Below are 19782 nucleotides of genomic sequence, written 5' to 3'. Positions count from 1 at the left end.
TGGATGCATGGAATTTCCTACACTTCGCTCATGGAACACCTTCCCCATATAAAGCAATGCAAAGCAGCATCTTGTGCTGCTTTGCGTTACTCTAGATTTTCTGAGCCATGCAGTCATGTGAGGTGACTTTCCATGGCTTAGTAAATCTGGCTCAAGGACTTGCATTGCCTTTCGTTCTATGGTTGACACAAGGGAAGGGCAAGCTGTTAGTAAATCTGGTCCTAAGTGTATAGGCAATTGTTCATATGTAACATTATGGCCCTCATTACGAACTCAGCGGGAAAACCCACTGAGTTCGGCACTGACGGTCAAGAAAGACTGCCAGCACGCAAAACTCCCCGCCGGCCACATAAATAACATTCAGCTGGGCCGGTGGGCAGAAACAGTGTTTCCGCCAGCCGTCCCAGCTGAATGCAGGGCCTGAACATTGTTGGAGCCGGCAGCAATGTAGCACATTGGGCAGTGAAATGCGCAATGGGGCTGTGCATGGGGGCCCTGAGCCGTCCATTCTGCCGGCCTTTCCCTGGTGGTGTGAACTACCAGGTAAAGGCTGGTGGAACCTGACTCATTATCCGGTGGCCAGCGCTGCTTGCAGCAGTGCCCTGTCGGATATGACACTGACACTGCAACCACACATGACACAACATAACAATCAACACAAATACACATTCATCTACCCCAAAACACACACAAGCACAACTACACACATCACAACAACGACAACCACACAACACTCACCTGAATGTTACAAACAACAACACAACATACACAACAGCATTGAACCCACATGAAAGTGGCACACATACCACATCACCCACTCTAACTCTCTCTGCCTCAACCAGTCAGTTGCATTGCACACACCAATACACATACTGACTCACACACATAAATGGTAGCACAACACCACAGGTACAGGTCCACTTGCAATGTGCACACCTAGACATAGTTGACGGGTGTGAATGTAACGTCACAGTGGAATCAGCATTCGTTTGGCAATGACACCACGACAGTTGTGTAAGTGGGTGATATGTGGCATGTACCAGTGTGTCCACATCCAAGTCATACACAAATGTCTCAGTAATTCAATAATTAGTTTGATGTGCATGACTGCAGTGGTCCCATGCCCATATATGGTGACCACACAACGTACACAGCCAAAGTGGGTTGCCTACCTGTCAGTCCGGCAACGGGAGGAGTTGTGTTTTCTCCATGGTCCACTGGCAGCAGTGACAGGAGGTGTTGTCCAGTCAAAAACGGAAGTGGAATGGGGAAAAAAACTATTTTAACTAATTTACCCCCAATCCACCAACTCAGGTGTGGAGTTTGGACCGCCACAGTTGGTTTGGCAGTAAGGCACATCCAAATCTGCTTGGTGATAAAGGTAGCTGGCATCTCTCGGTCAGCCCCAGATCTCAAGTCTGCCATCTAGGCAGCTGCATATTCTTGGCAGAGATGCCTGGATTTGGGTGCTTTTTCACCTATGCCAACTTATAATAGGGCGGGCGTACCGCCAAGGTTGTGGACTGTTTTTTAAATGGAAAACTGGTGGTGAGACCATTACCACCAATATCTAAATCAGGTCCTAAGTTGAAAGAAACAATGATGAAATTTACAAAAAAACTAAAATGCAACATCAACTCCTCAGCCAGCCCATCACAACGACATACTGGCAGACCACTGTCCCACAACAATGCTCCATTAGAAAAGCACAAAAGACGCCATACAGTGCCTGACCTGTTTATTAAAAACCTCCCCTGTCCTTTGGGAGAAAGTGTACTCTGCAAGGCAAGACTTTACAAACCTTTTAACCCATTTGCATAATGTATGAGGGGCAGTGGAAATTTCGGGGAGACCAACATTGCTGAATGATTTACTAACAAGCTTCAGACAGGGAATGGAATACCCCCTATTTAGACTGAGACAATCAAGAATGACATCTCTGTTAATACTTGCATTACTATTGGTCCACACACTCATCCAAAGCAAGAATGAAGCCAGTTTTATTCTGTCTGAAATATAATCTAGATTAAGTTCTGAGTGTAGAATAAAGTGGGGCCTGGTTGGTGGAAGAGTCAATTTTGTCTGCAGAACCTATTTTCTTCCACCCATAAGGAAGAAACATTATAATACCCCCAAACCTCCGCTCTGGGCATAGCTGTAGGAACACACTGCAAATTTCATGCCAGCTGCATTCACATGGGGTTGCCAAGAGTTGGAGGAGTCGGAGGTAATGTCCAGGTAACATAAATTCTGTACATAGCTCACGGAATTGACTTGCAGCTTTAAGGATAACATATTTCTCCTACCTGACTCATAGGGCATTACGTGTGATTTCACATAGTTCGTTGTCATGTCCAAATTACCCATAAAAGAAATAAAAGTTTCTACCAAGATACGAAAGACACTAGGGGGGTCATTCTGACCCTGGCGGTCATTGACCGCCAGGGTCAACGACCACGAGAGCACCGCCAACAGGCTGGCGGTGCTCTCAAGGGCATTCTGACCGCGGCGGTTTGGCCGCGGTCAGAAAGGGAAAACCGGCGGTCTCCCGCCGGTTTTCCGCTGCCCTCAGGAATCCTCCATGGCGGCGCAGCTTGCCGCGCCGCCATGGGGATTCCGACACCCCATACCGCCATCCTGTTCCTGGCGGTTCGCCCGCCAGGAACAGGATGGCGGTATGGGGTGTCGTGGGGCCCTGGGGGCCCCACAAAGAATTTCAGTGTCTGCTTAGCAGACACTGAAATTCGCGACGGGTGCAACTGCACCCGTCGCACCTTCCCACTCCGCCGGCTCCATTCGGAGCCGGCTTCCTCGTGGGAAGGGGTTTCCCGCTGGGCTGGCGGGCGGCCTTCTGGCGGTCGCCCGCCAGCCCAGCGGGAAAGCCAGAATGGCCTCCGCGGTCTTTTGACCGCGGAGCGGCCATATGGCGGTTCCCGCCAGGCGGGCGGCGACCGCCCCCCCCCGGCCTCAGAATGAGGCCCAAGGTCTCCTAGAATTAAAGCAGCATCATCAACATATTATAATGCTGGGACAAATTAATTTGTGATGTTTGGTACATCCTTTGGAGAATAGGCAGGTGTGTGCATAATTCATTGACGTAGATGATAAAAAGCAGGGATGCCATTACACACCTCTGGTACACCCCACTAGCTAAGGAGAAGATTTCAGAAAGTTCTCCATCATGGCCATATCACACTTGGGCCCTTTGATTTTCATGGAGAGAGTAGAGAAAGTTTGCCAAGGGAACTTCTACCCCCCAGTTGAGAAAGATCAACTAAAGCTTGGCCCTCAAAGATAGATCCATAAAAGCCAGGTAGAGCGGGAAGTGCCTGGTGATGGTATATTTACTCATAATCAAGTGAAGATTCAAGCACTTCTCCACTGTATCTACCTAGCTCTGGGTGAATGCCATATTGCCAAGGGAACAGGATGTTATTGTCACTAACCCAGAATGGCAGGTGATTAAAGATGACCCTCCCATTGATTTTCACCAAGCTATCAGTAAGTGATATTGGCCCACAACATTTGGGGATCCTTCTAACTTCCTTTTTAAAAATGGTGACTATTGTAGCGAGGGCCCACAAATTTGGGATCCCACTGCACAAAGAATTATTAAATAAATGGTCAAGCAGGGGCCCTCAAAGATCTAAATTGCATTTAATTAAATGAGATTGAATAAAGACATTTTGACTTGACTTGACTTGAGAAGTTAATGGTATTTTAAAGACCCCCCTAAGGTGAAGAAGGTGGCGACTCCTATCATTAGATAAAGGGTGAAGGAGCAGAACTCCTAAGGAGAAATTTGGGGTTTTAAAGTATTGGTTTATTTTCAATCTAAATACAATTTGCAATGAATACTTTTCATTTTGCAAAAATAAATATTTTTTTCTAAACATGAAATGTTTCAAAACATTTTAATACTTTTTTAAATTAAAAAATTTAAATATTGCATTTAAAGTGGTGTGTCTATTTATTATAGTTTAAGTTGTTTTAATAATTATGTTTTTGTATCCGTATTTTTAAAGTTATCTTAACCATTGAAACATGCACTACATTGACAATCTATGTTTTACTATTTCATTGTTTTAAAAATATTAATACACATGTATTTAATTTAATACCAGAATATTAATACACTTCCCTACCTGTTACCTGTAGCTCCCTTACATCATTGTGTGCATATTTTATCTAAATATGCATTTATTTTTAATAATGTAGTTTAATTCAATATATTATCACACATGTATTTAATTTAGTATGTATTAAGACACTTCCCCACCTGTAGATCTCCAACATCCCACCCACAAACAATGTCTTTTTTTCTTCAAGAAGACGATTATCATTTCAATATTTTAAAAGAATCAAATAAATTACTACTTAATTATTTTAATTTAAAGAATTATTAAATATTTAATATTTTTAATTTAATTCTGACTAATAATACACTTTCCTATCCAATATACCTGCGCCCCTTACATCATACCCCTGTAAATTATTTTGTTTATTGTAAATAATAGGCATTATAATTAAAAAATATATATATGATCATTTAGTGAAGAAGTATTTAATGTAATGTCTAAGTATTACCACATTTCCCCACCTAGTACCCCTCCCATTACCCCTTCAGCTGTGAACAGAGTGAACTGAGGCACAGTGCCTGGAAAAATAGCTGTATTCTTTTTGCAGGATTTCATTGATCTGTTAGAATGTATTATACTTTTTCGTACTATAGCCTAGAATTATGCCATCAATGTGGTGTGATGTTATTTTTTGCTCCTTTAGTAAGTGTCTGTGGTAAACATTCAGACACTATGGGCCTCAATACCAGTTTGGCAGTCCTAGGCCTGCCATGTTGGTGGTGGCAGTCATACTGCCAACAGTCTGGCAGAGAAAACCTCCATATCATGACCATGGCGGTATTCCCTACAGAATACAGCCAAAGCACTGCCAGCACCGCCAGTGCGGTCAAGCTATAATGGACGACGGTAGTCACTTGCAGGCCGGTGGAGACCATGTTTCTACTGGACAGATAACGAGGTTGCGCACTGCCAATGTTTCCACAGAGGTCCCACCACCATGGAAAACCAGGTGGAAACCCACTATGTAAAAGAAGACACTCAGGTTCAGGAAGCCAAACTCGTCTAAAGCCGCCATGGAACCTGAACTACACGTCTTCCCGCTCCTCCTGCCTGCCCAATGACTATGGAATCTGCAACGACGATGACGAAAGCAACTGTAAGTACACACTCCTTTCTTTTATTGTTGTATATTGACAATTTACGTACACACACACACAACAAACACTTGAGAAGGGGATGCGAGGGTGACACTCACACGTAACTGGACAATAACACGCACACCCACAGGCAGCCACTCACACACTTTCATATACACAACAAACACGCCACAGCCACCACACACACACCCACAAACGTCACAAACACATACAGGCTCACACAGAAACACAGCACAGGCCCGCACTCACACGCTACCACACAACACCACAACACGTCACAAAAACATTACATTCTCATGAACTACAATCACTTGGCAGATACGCACAGGGGACACTACCCAGGGATACATTACACAGACATCACAACATAACACCAACACATAAAACACACAAATAACATATAAAACACAATCAAGCTACTTACTGATAGACCCACAAAGAACTCTGTGACCAACATTTCATGCACATCACCCTCACACACTCAATGCACACAAAGCCACACAACACAACAACAAACACATCAGCACACAAACAGCACACAATACCAACACAACTAATCCCTTCAACACACAAATGTCCATGACACAACAAATACTTAACCACTTTCGGACAAAAACACTGGAAACAACTGCATATACTGTACAAACAATACACGTAGCCCATGCAGAACACACACATACATACACACAACTAGTATCAGCCAGGAACAACCCCATACTAGGAAAAGAAATACATGACAAAGATGTAACCAGGAAACCAATCACTGGTTGGTTCAAGTAAATAATGTAAACAAACAATATGTGTACAACAAACGCCATAGACCAATCCAGAATGCAGACATGCTGCATGCACACAGTGCACAGAATTATGCTTTAAACTTGACTCCTGACTGCCATGTAACCTCCATAGGAAGGGGCATCAATGGGGTATGCAGGCACCTCAGGGGTTAGCTTGCGGGGTAGAGAGAGGGGTTTGGGTTTTGGAGGGGGCCTTTGGGATCAGACCAGGGAGGAGGTGTTTAGGTCCGGACTTAGGTTTAGGGGAGGGCTGGCTTTTAGGTGTAGAGGTAGATTTCTTGACAGGGGGAGTGGCATGGGAACTTGCAGGAGGGCAGGGAAGGTCTTGGAGGCAGAAGGCCCAGATTTGGGGAGTAACACTGACCATTTAGGGGTATCACAGGGTGGGAGAGAAGTAGGAAAGAGGGCAAACTCCAAAAGGAAAGCTTTCTTAGACACATGGGAACAATCAACTTAAAGGGTGGGTGTGGAGGGAGAGGGAGTGGTTGTGAGAGTTGTTGGTATGGATGTCTTGGATGAATGTTTGTGTGAGGTATGCTTGTGGGTGGTGGGTGTCTGTTGGGCGGTTATGTTTCTTGGGAGGAGGGGATATAGGTGCTGGAAGATGCCATGGGGGGTGGGTGAGTGTCTGTTGGGGTGATGACTGGTACGGTGGATGTGCTGGATGCAGGCATGTCTGTAGTCATGGGGTCTGCAGATATGGTGATTGGGGTGAATGTCTGAGGTTCTGCTGTTATACTGTCTGTAGGTAAGATAGATGTAGTGGCTGGATTTGTGAGTGTTGGTGTGGTGTCTGCAAGTGTGTCAGGTGTTGTGTCTATGATGCTGAGGTCATTGGGGTGTCAGAGCAGGTTGGGACTGTTGATGTGTGTGCAGGTGTATGTTGCTTGTGTGCATGCCGATGGTGTGTCTTGTAGTGCTTGTGTTTGTCTGAGCAACCCTTAGATGTTGAGGTGGATGCATGCTTGTCTGTCTGCATGCTTTGCCTGGTTTGGGGAAGAGAGGTTTGGGATTGTGAAGAGGAAGCTGGAGAGGGATGAAAGACAAAGGGTGACTGGCTGCAGTCAGTGTGGAGAACAGAGCCTGAAAGGATCTCTGTAGGCCAGCCAGTGCACTGTGATTGCCCTCCAGGAATGCATTTCTCTGCTGTATCTGAGCTCTGGATGGCATTCACGGTGGTCTATTGACCTACAGGGATGGATCTCAGGAGGTCAATAGCCTCCTCACTGAGGGAAGCAGAGCTGACATGGGCAGGGGCAGAGGTGCCTGCAGCAAAGGAGATGCCCACCCTCTTGGGTGAGTGAGCATGGCCAACTAGATGGGGAGCTACAGGGAGGTCAGTGATAGTAAGGGGCTGGCGGACAGAGATGGTGCTGGGGAGGTCCCAGACGGGTCTGCCACCACAATGGAGTGTCCACTTGAGGAGGATTTAGATGATGAAGACATGGATCCTGTCTCCCCGTGGCACTCCTCTCGCCCTTCCGTCCACTGGGTCCCTCGGTGTCGGTGGTCTCAGCACTCCGGGTCCCGTGGCCAGCAGCTTCTCCACTTGGCTGTGCCCCATCTCCTTTTCCTGCTGATGCTGATGCACAGAAAGAGATAGAGAGGGTCTTCACATTCTTCACACACAGATACATTACAACATGCACAACAGTAACAACACGCACATCTATGTCAAATAATGCCCCAGTTAGAAACCATTCAGAGCACACATCATGTCACAACAAGATACTTCCAACATTCCCATATGATCACATTCTTACCCACAACATAAGCCAACCATCTGACCATTACAGCACCATCCCATCAATTCAGCTTTAACTCAAAAGCATCATGCAGAAGATGGATTGCCTCCATCTAAAATCTATCCCCATACAGATCATCACTGACCATCATCAAATCAGTCTAAGGAAATGCAGTTGACTGACAACACAATATCATGCCTCCTCCTACTCCACACCTGCCCAGTGTATCACCAGTAGTCATGTACCATGAAAGTAAACGCATCTCACTCCAAATATGACACAGCATGTTGCTTTCCAATCACATGCCAAACTTATCATTCTGTACACAACTTACACAATGGAAAACACCTCAGGTGAAGACACTACATATGGCATACCCATACAGTGTGCATAACAAAATGGCATTGTAAGTCATTGAAACATCTATCTAAATACTAGGAAAAGATTCCTTAGGATTATCTGGACCAACTTATCCAACTGATTGTCACCTAGACAACAATTCTATGTACTGCAATAGGGGCCTACTTAGCACACAATATACATCCTCAGACAACTACAGGGAGCATAGTAACACCAACAATACAAGGAACACAAAACAATGTGCATGAAGAATTCATAACATTCCACCATACATGCTGATTAGAAACTTCTACATGACACCATCTAAACACCTACATCACTAACAACTGCCCAGTCATGTGATTCCTATTACCTTAGTCCAGAACTAACACGTACATAACTGATTACTAATGTACCCGTGAATGACACATACACTTAGAGTCAAGAAAAATGACAACATATCCCATAACACCAACCTGTGTATGTGAAACTGAACACCTGCTACTCCATTAAGTCAGGCAGGCATGAGCAGAGCCATTACCAAAACTGTCCAACCAGCCTCAGATTTGCAAAGGTAAGTCTGGCAAAGAAGAGGTTTCAACAATTAATCAGGTAACACATGACATAGGCAGCAAATAGCATTTGTTGCACTCATATAGGAATGATATAGCTCTGAGTAGCCACTTACCTTCACAACACCAAATACATTAGGATGAAAGGTATTTGTACACATGTCAATGTAATGTCATGAAATGTCAATGTATTATTGTCACAATGAATTTCACAATGTAGAATGTCCACCCTGATCAAACTTCAGATTTCCCAATGTATGAATCTGACATCACAATGGGGACACCTCCTCAAACCTCATATTGAGTGTAGTAAGTTAGCCATACCAAAAGCCTGATTGGGATGACACCCTCACATGAAGTGCCCAACTATTTCAGGACATATGATTAGTTGACCTTAGAGATAGATCCAATGGAATAGGAGTGGTCAGAGACCAAAGAGCTATACAATTTATCATTTGGCTAAATGGATATGAACACACTAGGTGGGAAGAATGACACAGCAGGTTACAAATATGTATGGCTAAGTAGAGTCACACATATGAAAATGTCACATGTGCATCTCCCCAAAAACAAACACCAGATAATAGTGATAGGTTTAGTCAAGATGGATGAAATCATCAGGGTAGCTGCTACCCCATTTGGGAACAAGTGCGGTGTCCTTGCACAAGAGAAAAATGGTTACAGAACAGTCAAGAGGGTGTATCTGTGGTGCACAAGGGGAACAATTCAAAAGAGGTTTACTTCCTGGCTGTAGGTTTGTCTTGAATCTGCTCCTTCTGGATGTCTGAGTGGACGTCCACATTTACGGGGGAGTCCTTCAGCTAGAGAGAGTGGGATGTCTGAGGCATGTCCTTCCCCTGGCAGGGCCTTCATTCCACTAGCAGCCACAGATGTATGTTATATGGTATTCATGTCTCTCAACACCCCTGCAATGGAAGCCAAGTGGATATTTTGTGCCTGCCACTGCTGCATTACATCCTGGTGGTTGTCCCTCCGCAGCTTTTGGATTTCTCCCAACATGGTGATAACGTGACCCATCATGCCTTGGGAACTTTGGTGGGCTCCCAAGACTTGGGAGATGGTTTCCTGCTCAGTAGGGTCCCTTTGAGACACCATCCTCTAGCCCACAGCATCCCTCCCACACACCCTACCCCCACATGTATGTGCCCCTGGCACAGTCTGCCCTCTCCCAGTGGTGGTATGTCCATCATTGTCAGGAGTGGCAAGGTGAGACTCAGGTACATGTACTGTGGGACACGCAATGGCTGAAACAGTCCTTGGGACACAGGATGGGGGGCAAATGGTTGCCTGTGACATAGATGCAACAGGGCTGGGGAGAGTTTATGTGGGCAGGATGAGGCTCACAGTTGTTGACTGACCAGGTGTCCCAGATCTGTCAGGTTCTTCGTCAGTGTCCAGACATCCATGGGTGTTATCCTCAGTGGGGCCTTCATCCAGAAGGGTAGTGACAGTCTCTGGTATCCTATCCATGGTGACCTGTGGTGGGACTGAAACACAGAGTTCAGGTTAAAATGGGGGTATTGTAGCAGTTGTGTGAGATGCATAATGTAACTTAGTACAACATGAAACTCTGTAACTTCAGTTCAATACACTATATTTCATGTTGGTAAACTATGCTGCCAGTGATTGTACTTCTGATGGCATCTGATATTGTCTGATTATTGACATAGCTGTTCAACTCTGTTACCAAGTGAACTGTCTGTCATGATAGATGACACAAATAAGAGCTGTCCAATGCACATTGGTGTTCTTCTAGGAAACACAGTACATGTGGACATTGACCTGTATCTGGATGCACTGCATGTGCATCTACTCAGCCACCTGACTTTCTAAACCAGGTGATTATATTTAGAGTGTGGGCTCTTTAATCTGTGACCACTATATATGGGCACTCAGCTACAGCTGTGTTTTTCTTGGGATGCTAGTGTGAGTCAGCCAATACCTTGCTGTCATTGGCATTTACTGTTCCACATTAGAACAATCAAGCGTTAGATAGGATATTGGTTTAACATACACGACCAGTAATATTTGGTGCAGTCTACTGGTGTTGAAAATGTAAGGATATTGCAATCTGGGAGTTGTAGTGCTATTATTAGCCAATACTTCATGTGTCCTTTCCAATGGCTGTGGGGCCCGATGAGTTTAGTGGATATGTGGCATGCCAGGTAGGGGTATTAGATTATTAGGAAATACTTGTAGTGGGTGTGGTGTAAATTGGGGTGGGTATAGGTGGTGAGTGAGCATGCAGGACAAGACAGTTGTGAGACATGAATGTTGTTGGTACTTACCAGACTCCACTCCCCCATGTAATCCTGTCAGGCTTCAGGATGCAGGATGTGCAAGACCTTCTCCTCCCAAGATGTGAACGTATGGGGAGGGGGTGGGGGCCCACTGTCAGCCTTCAGTACTGCTAGCTGGTGCCAGCATGCTATGGTCTGCACCATCCCCCTGAGGTATTTCCACCTCTTCTAGATGTCCTCCCTTGTGCATAGATAACTGCCTACAGAATTGACCCTGATGACTATCCTTCGCTCCAACTCCATTTTCCTGGCAATAGAGGGTTGTTGGACCGTGCTCCAAAAAGGTGAGGCTCTACCCTTACAATTTCATCCACCATGACCCTCAGCTCCTCATCAGAGAAATGTGAGTGCCTTGTGGGGACATGTTAGTAGTTGTGAAGATAGTGTGGTTGTGTTCAAAATGAATGAATGCAGAGTTAGGTAAATGGTGAGATGTAGGTGCTGTGATGTGAGTGGATGATGGGTGTTGTGAATTGCGTGTGGTAGTAATGTGTGTGTTTTGTATGCTGTGCAGGTGTGTGATGTGTGCGTAATGAAGTATAAATGGGTGTCTATTCTTGCTATATTGAACTCTCTAGGATGTTGGTTGTCTGTGGTTGTTTGTGGCATTTTGATTGCACAGGATTGTGGGTTGTGTTGGGGATGTGTTATATCGTGCAGTGAGTAGGTGTGTTGGGTGTGTGGATGTGTATCAGGTGTGGGGTATTTAAACTATCAAATGTGGTGTTGTGTTCTGACTGAAGTGAGTTGAGACTGCCGCTGTTCACACCACCAATGGTTTAAGCCATGGAAAAACCACTGTTGTGATTTGTGGATCGTAATCTGATGTGAGGATTTTTGTCGGGCTAGCAGTGCTGGTGGTTGGACGGCATCTTTTCCGTCCTCCAGTGTCCTGGCGGTTTCAGATATTTGGCTGTTTTTTAGCAGACTTCACTGTGTGACTCTTAATGCAGCGGTCGGATTGCTGCCAACATGGCAGTCTTTTAGCGACCGCCAATGAGGTGGTCTTGCCAAAAGACCGCTAAACTCATAATGAGGCCCTAAATGTAGATCCTGGCTTGGCATCTCTCTCTCCTGACCGGTGTAGGCAGGCAACCTAGGGGGCCTGAAAATAGTCATGGGATGGGTGAATCTGTCCTTTTTGTCTTTGTAAAAGGTTGATACTATTAATAAATCACAGAAACTAGTCACTTTGGTGGTGACAACTACCTATGTCAACACATATCCCAACCCCGAGAAAAGAAATACTTATGTGTATGTTGACGGTCGGGTTGCTTTCAATAGTACAGGCTCACCCCTGTGCGTACAAGTCCTATCTATTGGTTACCTTCGGGTGCGGTGATGACGGGGTCGGTGTCCTTTGCGGTGAAAAAATCAGCAGCAATAGAAGGAGTCCTCCAGTTGTGTTCTAGGTGAAAAGGAAAGAGAAAAAGGGGTAGAAGATGGGTTTTCACCCCCTTCTCCCCTAATCCGTCAGCCTTGAGTTGCCGGTGTTCCCGCTACGGTTGGCCTGCGGGAAAAGCACTTCTAAAACAGCACAGTGGGAACAGTGGCTTCAGTCCCTCTGCATGCCACTGTTTCCTATTGTGCTGTTGATGCGGGTTGAGATTCCTAGCAGAGTTCGGCAGCCTGCAGTGGTCTGTTGGCTGTGGGTGAGTGGACCAGCAGGCTGGCGGACGGAAAAACTATAAAAAAAACGACAGCAGGACTGTTACCACCAACATCTAAATCAAGCCCATAATGTTCTAAAATGGCAATAAGAAATTAAGCTGTTTTAGCTTTTTTGTGATAACTGCCATGTTTTAAAGGTTCCATCCTAGAGCCAGGTTAGCATAAATATGTTTTGAGCTGCTCCAAAATTATGATTCTCTTTTCATTTTTTAAATGATCACAATTTAGGTAGATGTGATAATGTATGGATTCATGTATTACATTATATATTCTTATTAATTAATCAATATTTAGTTCACAATATTTTACATTATGAGATTTTTGTGTAATGTTAATAGGAGGTTGATAGTCAACATATCTAAATTGTCTACTACAATAGTGTGTTAACATCGATATTAGAGTAGCAATTTCAGTGTTATTTACATTTAAAGTAGGCAGGCAAAGTCGAAATGGTGGTTATTGATATTTTGGAATTGATATTGGTATATTTCAAACATTTTGTGGTTCATATTCAGTTTTACAAACCTTTGACCAAATTATTTTTTACATAGACTTCATTATATGCCGTAGAAAAGGACAATAAACAAAATACTGGATATGAAGAAACTAGTTTGCTATCCCTCCCTGCAAAATAAACTTTCTAACCATTAAAACAAAAACATAAATGAAGCCCTCCTCTTATTGAAAGAACATGGGACATTATATAATGGCCCTTTAACATAGTTTGGAGTTTGGAGTTATGAATTTCGGCACTTAACATTTACAATGACACCTTCACTGGACCATCACACAAATAAGCACAGAAATCAGTTGATTTCATTATCCCAGTGTTAGGCACTAACCACACGAAAGTTATAAAATTTAACTCTGGAAAATCAAACAAGATAGGACATTCACAGCAAAAACGTAATACTGATGCCACTGTAGAAGCAGTAGCACTAAAGTGAACTGAGAATGAAAGGAGTGAATCTTACTGCTCAGACGCTAAGGCCTGCATTTCTATTTCACTCTTGCCTCTAATGATATAGAGCATAGGGGAATATTGAATGTGCGGTGTAGCGTAAAAATTAGGACTCACGTCTTGCTGAACTCACACTTCCCTAACCCTAGTTAGAGTTGAGAGAACTATAAGCAAAAAAAAAACGATGCGAGCGAACTGAAAGTTCAGTGGGCTGAGTTCTTCAGCTGGTTCAGCCATTGGAAACACGTGGTCCAGTGACCCATAAGACATAGAACTTCTTGGTTCTAGTGGTACTAGCCAACCTTGCTCACTTGGCTGTTGGACCCATGTGACAAAAAAATTACCTGGTCACCGTGCTGGCTTTCTTAGGGCACGATCTCGCTCAGTAAAGGGCAGATTTTAGAGCCCCTAGCGCTTACTTGCACCACATTAGCGTAATTTTTTTCACAGTAATTTGGGCCGAGAAGGCCAAAACTGCAGTACCAAATTTACAAAGTGGCTCAATGCATGCATTGAGACCTTGTGTACCCTTTGCACTACATTATGCCTGCACCAAGCATAATGTAAAGGGGCCTTCCGCCATTAGGGGGGGCCGAAAAAATAGTGCAAGGAAACCTATGCGATTTCTTTGCATAATTTTTTTCAGCACTTTTAAAGCCTGCTCAGAGCAGGCATTAAAAGGAGACACACCACTGTTTACAATGCGCCCCAGTTGGCTTTGAAGGATTATCATCAAAACTTTTGACATCAATCCTGCAAAGCTCCGAAATAGCGTCAAATTATTTTGACACTAGTTCCCTAACTACCGCCATGGTGCACTGTATCTTAGATACTGCACACACATGGTGGCATTAGGGGGGCGCTAAAGGACGCATGAAAAGTGGCGCTGCACTATGTGCAGCACCACGTTTCTTAAATCAGGCCCTGCGTATCTATGTCCAGGTCTACTATTGACCCATGGAGAAACTCCCTGCATGTCATGGTCATTGAGTTCTTTGTTAAACAAACGCAAGCTTTAAGAATTTGTTTGGGGGGGAAACAAAAAAGAGTGTAGAGCAGGCCAAAGTAACATTTAAATTATCAACATTTACCTATATATGGTAACTTCTTCTGGTTTTTAATGTTTTTTTTTAATCAATTTCTATGGATTAATTGATTAAATTGTATTTATTGATTAATCAATGGGAAAACATATATTGGCCCTGATGAGCAGGGAGAAACTCCCTGCACGGCATGGCCATTGAGTTCTTTGTCGAACAAATTCATGCTTTGGGAGTTCGTTAGGGGTAAAAACAAAAGAGAATGTTGAGCAGGCCAAAATCACATGCCACCCACTCGTCATTCACCTGTGCCTACAGTGCAGCACTCTCCCAGAGATCACCACCTGGTAATCAGGGAGCTGTAGATACGGCGGGCCACCCTCCAAGGCAAACAATCGGTCTATCTGACATCTTTTGGGACATATTTAGTGGCAAAACTCCACACCTTTAACTGATAAACTACAAGGTTTATTTCATTAGATTGTGCTGGGCACTCTCCTGCTACCTGGCACTCTTTTCTGTACCCCCACAATAAAATGCTGTGAGGCTGCTGGGGGATACTTAGCAGCGCAGTACAAAACCATTAATAAATACATGAGACTCACGCAAATTCATTGTGAGTCACAAATCGTCAGTGGTACTTTGCGTTCTAGGAACTCCTGTGGGAAGGATGTACATAAGCTATCAAAATCTACAAATAAACATGTCCAAAGAAGACATTTGCCATCTTCGAACTTTGAAATGGGACCATCAAAACCACCAAGACAATCTTTCTTCCTTTAACAACTTGTCAGACCTCTGCTGCCTGCTAGAATTTTCAGACCTGCACAAGTGAAAAAGAAAGCTGCAATCAGTGTGCCAGGTTGAGCACACTTAAAACATTTGCTCGTTGCTCAATAGTCACAAATCAAACGACCCAAAGATCTACAGAGCAATGCCAATGGCAGGTTATTGTCTTAAACTTATAGTGAAAAAGTGCTGCAACTAGTTCTAGATGAGTATGAGAACAACAAAAAAATTCAAAACTTAAACCCAGATTAAAGAGGGGCTTGCGCCTCCTTGCCCTATATTAGTGATATTTTTTTATGTTTAGGCTAATGCGGCCCTACGAGGCCAAAATCTCTGTGGCAGATTTACAAAGTGGTTCAGTGCATGCATTGTGCCACTTTGTAAACCCCTAATGACTCATTATGCCCATGCCAGGCATAATGTATGCAAAGGGGGCGTTCCTTCGTTAGGGGGGCTGAAAAAATGGTGCAAAGAAACCTATAAGATTTGCCATCTTTGTAAAGATCTTAGTTTAAATCTTTCAGACAACTGGACTACAACTAAAAATGAATGCAATTCTTCCTAGCCAGAGCAATCCACTTCTCCCTCGAGAAACCCACAATACACCATCACCCGCAGCGGATTCCCCACTTCAGATGGAGCAAGGTCACCGAAGACCAGCTGATCACCACACTCTCCCAGAACCCACCTATCGACACCACTGACACAGCAGCCCACAACCTCAGACAATGGATCGACGACTGTGCCAACACTCTTGCCCTGATCAAGAAATCTTCTAACAGATGCAGTGACAGAAAGGCCTTCTGGTTCACCGTTGACCTCCAAGAATCCAAGCAAACATGCCGAAGACTCGAGAAAAAGTGGCGCCAAGAACAGACACCGGACAACCTCACAGCCTTCAAGAACGCCATCCGCAGACACCACCAACTCATCTGAACCGCCAAAAGAACCGCCTTCAAAGAATACATCAACAAAAATGCACACCGCTAAGAGGAGCGCTTCAACATCATGAAAGAACTCTGCAACCCCGGCCCCAACATCAACAACATCCTGCCATCACAAGACCTCTGCAACTCCCTAGCCACCTTCTTCTACTGCAAGATCGCAGACATCCATGACAGCTTCAATATCCACCCCTCTATTAACCACCGACAGCACAGACTCACCGCCCACCAGCCTCCTGCTCTCCTGGACCCATGTCAACGACGATGATGACACTATCAAAATCGTGCACACATCCACTCTGACTCACCATCTGACCCCTGCCCTCACCACATTTTCAACAAAGCGAGCTCCGTCATTGCAACCTAACTCCGGAAGATCAACAACAGTTCCGTCGAGAATGCCACTTTCCCAGAGAGCTGGAAACATGCCGAGATCAACGCCCTCCTCAAGAAACCCAAGGAGACCTAAAGGACCTCAAGAACTTCTGGCCCATCTCCCTGATCCCCTTTCCGGCAAAAGTTATCGAGAAAATTGTCAACAAACAACTGACCCGTTTCCTCAAGGATAACAACACTCTGGACTTGTCCCAATCTGGATTCCGCAGCAGCCACAGCACCGAAACTGCCCTCATTGCCACCAACGACGATATCAGGACCATACTTGACAACGGCGAAACTGCGGGCCTCATTCTCCTGGACCTCTCGGCTGCATTCGACACTGTCTGCCACCACACCCCACACACACACCTCAATGACGCAGGGGTCCACGACAGAGCCCTGAACTGGATCACCTCCTTCCTCACCAGCAGAACCCAGAGAGTCTGCCCCCTCCATTCCACTCCAAAGCCGCCAAAATCATCTGCGGCGTACCCCAGGGATTGTCCCTCTGCCCGACCCTCTTTAACGTCTACATGGCTCCGCTCGCAAACATCGTCCGATCTCACAACCTCAACATCGTCTCATATGCCGATGGCACCCAGCTGATCCTCTCCCTTACCAAGGACCCCACCACCCCCAAAACCAACCTCCACAAAGGAATGAAGGCCATTGCCGAATGGATGAAAAACATCTGCCTGAAACTGAATTCTGACAAAAACTGAGGCCCTCATCCTCGGCTCCACCCCCTCCACATGGGACGACTCCTGGTTGCCTGCCACAATGGGAACTGCACCAACACCCACCGACCACACATGCAACCTGGAATTCATCCTGGACTCGCTATCAGTGACCCAGCAAGTCAATGCCATCGCTTCATCCTGCTTCAATACCCTCTGCATGCTTCGGAAGATCTACAAGTGGATCCCCACTGAAACTGAAAGGATGGTCACCTAAGCCCTCATAAGCAGCAGACTGGACTACAGCAATGTCCTCTACACAGGAACCATGGCCAAGCTCCAGAAAAGACTGCAACGCATACTGAATGCCTCTGCATGCCTCATCCTAGACATCCGCCGCCACATCACAGCCCACCTGAGAGACCTGCACTGGCTCCCCATTCACAAGACAATCACGTTCAAACTCCTCAACCACGCTCACAAGGCACTGCACAACACCGGACCAGAATACCTCAACAGATGGCTCTCCTTCTACACCCTGACTTGACAGCTTCACTAAGCTGACCTTGCCCTCGCCACTGTCCCACACATCCACAAAACGACGGCCGGTGGCAGATTGTTCTCCCACCTTGCTGCCAAGACGTGGAACACGCTTCTCACCCACCTGCGACAGACACCGGACCTATTTACCTTCAGGAGACACCACAAGACTTGGCTGTTCGAGCAGTAGCAGCCCCCCCCAGTGCCTTGAGACCCTCATGGGTGAGTAGTGTGCTTTACAAATGCTTTTGATTGATTGATTGAGCAATGAATACAGGTTACAATAGTGCCTGATGTTTAAAAGGTTGAGTCTTCTTTCTTTGGAATACCTTTTCCAGTTAAAACCTAAAGTAAAGTCATGCCATCTCGTTTCATATGACACACCTAAGGCCTGTAAGAATTAAATTAAGTTGGTGAGGTTTTTATCAAAAGGACCTTTCTATCCATGATTTTTGAAAGTCACACAGATAATTGACAAAAGGGACACTGCAATGTTGTACAGCTTCAAAGCTACAAGGTGCTCAAAGGGCAAATCCAGATAAGGGCCCACTGGGCAATAGAGACTGATAAGGAACTGTGCTATCGAGTGAGAGGCCACCAGAAGTCTAGGGCCATATTTATCAAGGTTTTACACTGCCCTTGCGCTCCATAAGGGGACGCTAGGGCAACTAAAAAAAAAAGTGAGATTCATCACCTTGTGTAGCTCTGCGTGGCACGATTAATCCACAGTAACACAAGGCAGTGAAAATCACTGCCCTTCATTATTCTGCCCCAGGGAGGTGATCCATGGGTGGAGTGTCGGTGTTTCCATGCAAACCCCAGATTTACCATTAGTGGAATACTTGAGAATGCATCAAAATGCTATGCCTCCCCAGGGGAGATGTAATGAAGACACATGTCTTTATTTCTCCTTGTTTTTTCCTCATTCTATTTGGGATGCATTTTACAGCACACATAAAAAGAGGACAATTCCTCTTAGGGTTGTTTCTGTGTAGGAATGTGTCCCTTCCTGCAAAAAAACAATCCTGTCTACAATGCAGGCACCCTTGAAACATGACGCAAGGGTGCCTGCGTTGGAGCTATGCAGCAAAAGTGCACCAGTGCTAAGAAAGGACAGGATGCACTGTGTAATGTTAAATACAGCACATTCCTACCCTTTCCCCTTTCACGCTGTACAAAACAGTAGGGTGGCTCTGCGGCGTTGCACTGCGCAAAAGATTCACAAATCTGCTCCTATTTCTCTTGATAACAATGCCCTTTCTAACACATCTAAATGCAAATTTGGCATAATTCTTGACAGGTTTGCTCATGTGGAACATAGTAACACAGCTTTTAGTGGTCCCAGCCTACCTACCTCCCAGCATTCTGGCACACCAAAAGCCTCATAGAGTCCCTTGACACGGAGTCCCCGGAACACTGTCCGGAGACGGCCACGTAGGAGCTCTCGCCATGCTCCGTTGCTGAGACATCAGTCAGCCAGAGGAAAGACGCGATTGATGGTGAAGCTCGTGCTGTGTGCGCCACGTTAATCCTGACGTGTATTTGAGGAACCAGATCGGATGCTCAGAGGCAGGAGACATCCTGGCAATCACTGCGACTTCGCGTCTGACATAGCAGCTTTTTAGAGCACCGCAGAGTCCCCGTACGAAGGTACACAAGGTGAGGAGGGTGGGGGCGAAAGCAGCTGGCAGCAGGGCCTCCTGCACGGTCCACAGGGGGAGCAGACTCCTCCTGGCCAGGACTCGCGGGCAAGACAGAGACACTGCTCCCCC

The sequence above is a fragment of the Pleurodeles waltl genome, chromosome 10, assembly GCF_031143425.1.
Source record: "Pleurodeles waltl isolate 20211129_DDA chromosome 10, aPleWal1.hap1.20221129, whole genome shotgun sequence".
Lineage (NCBI taxonomy): Eukaryota > Metazoa > Chordata > Amphibia > Caudata > Salamandridae > Pleurodeles > Pleurodeles waltl.
This window is presented reverse-complemented; position numbering follows the sequence as displayed.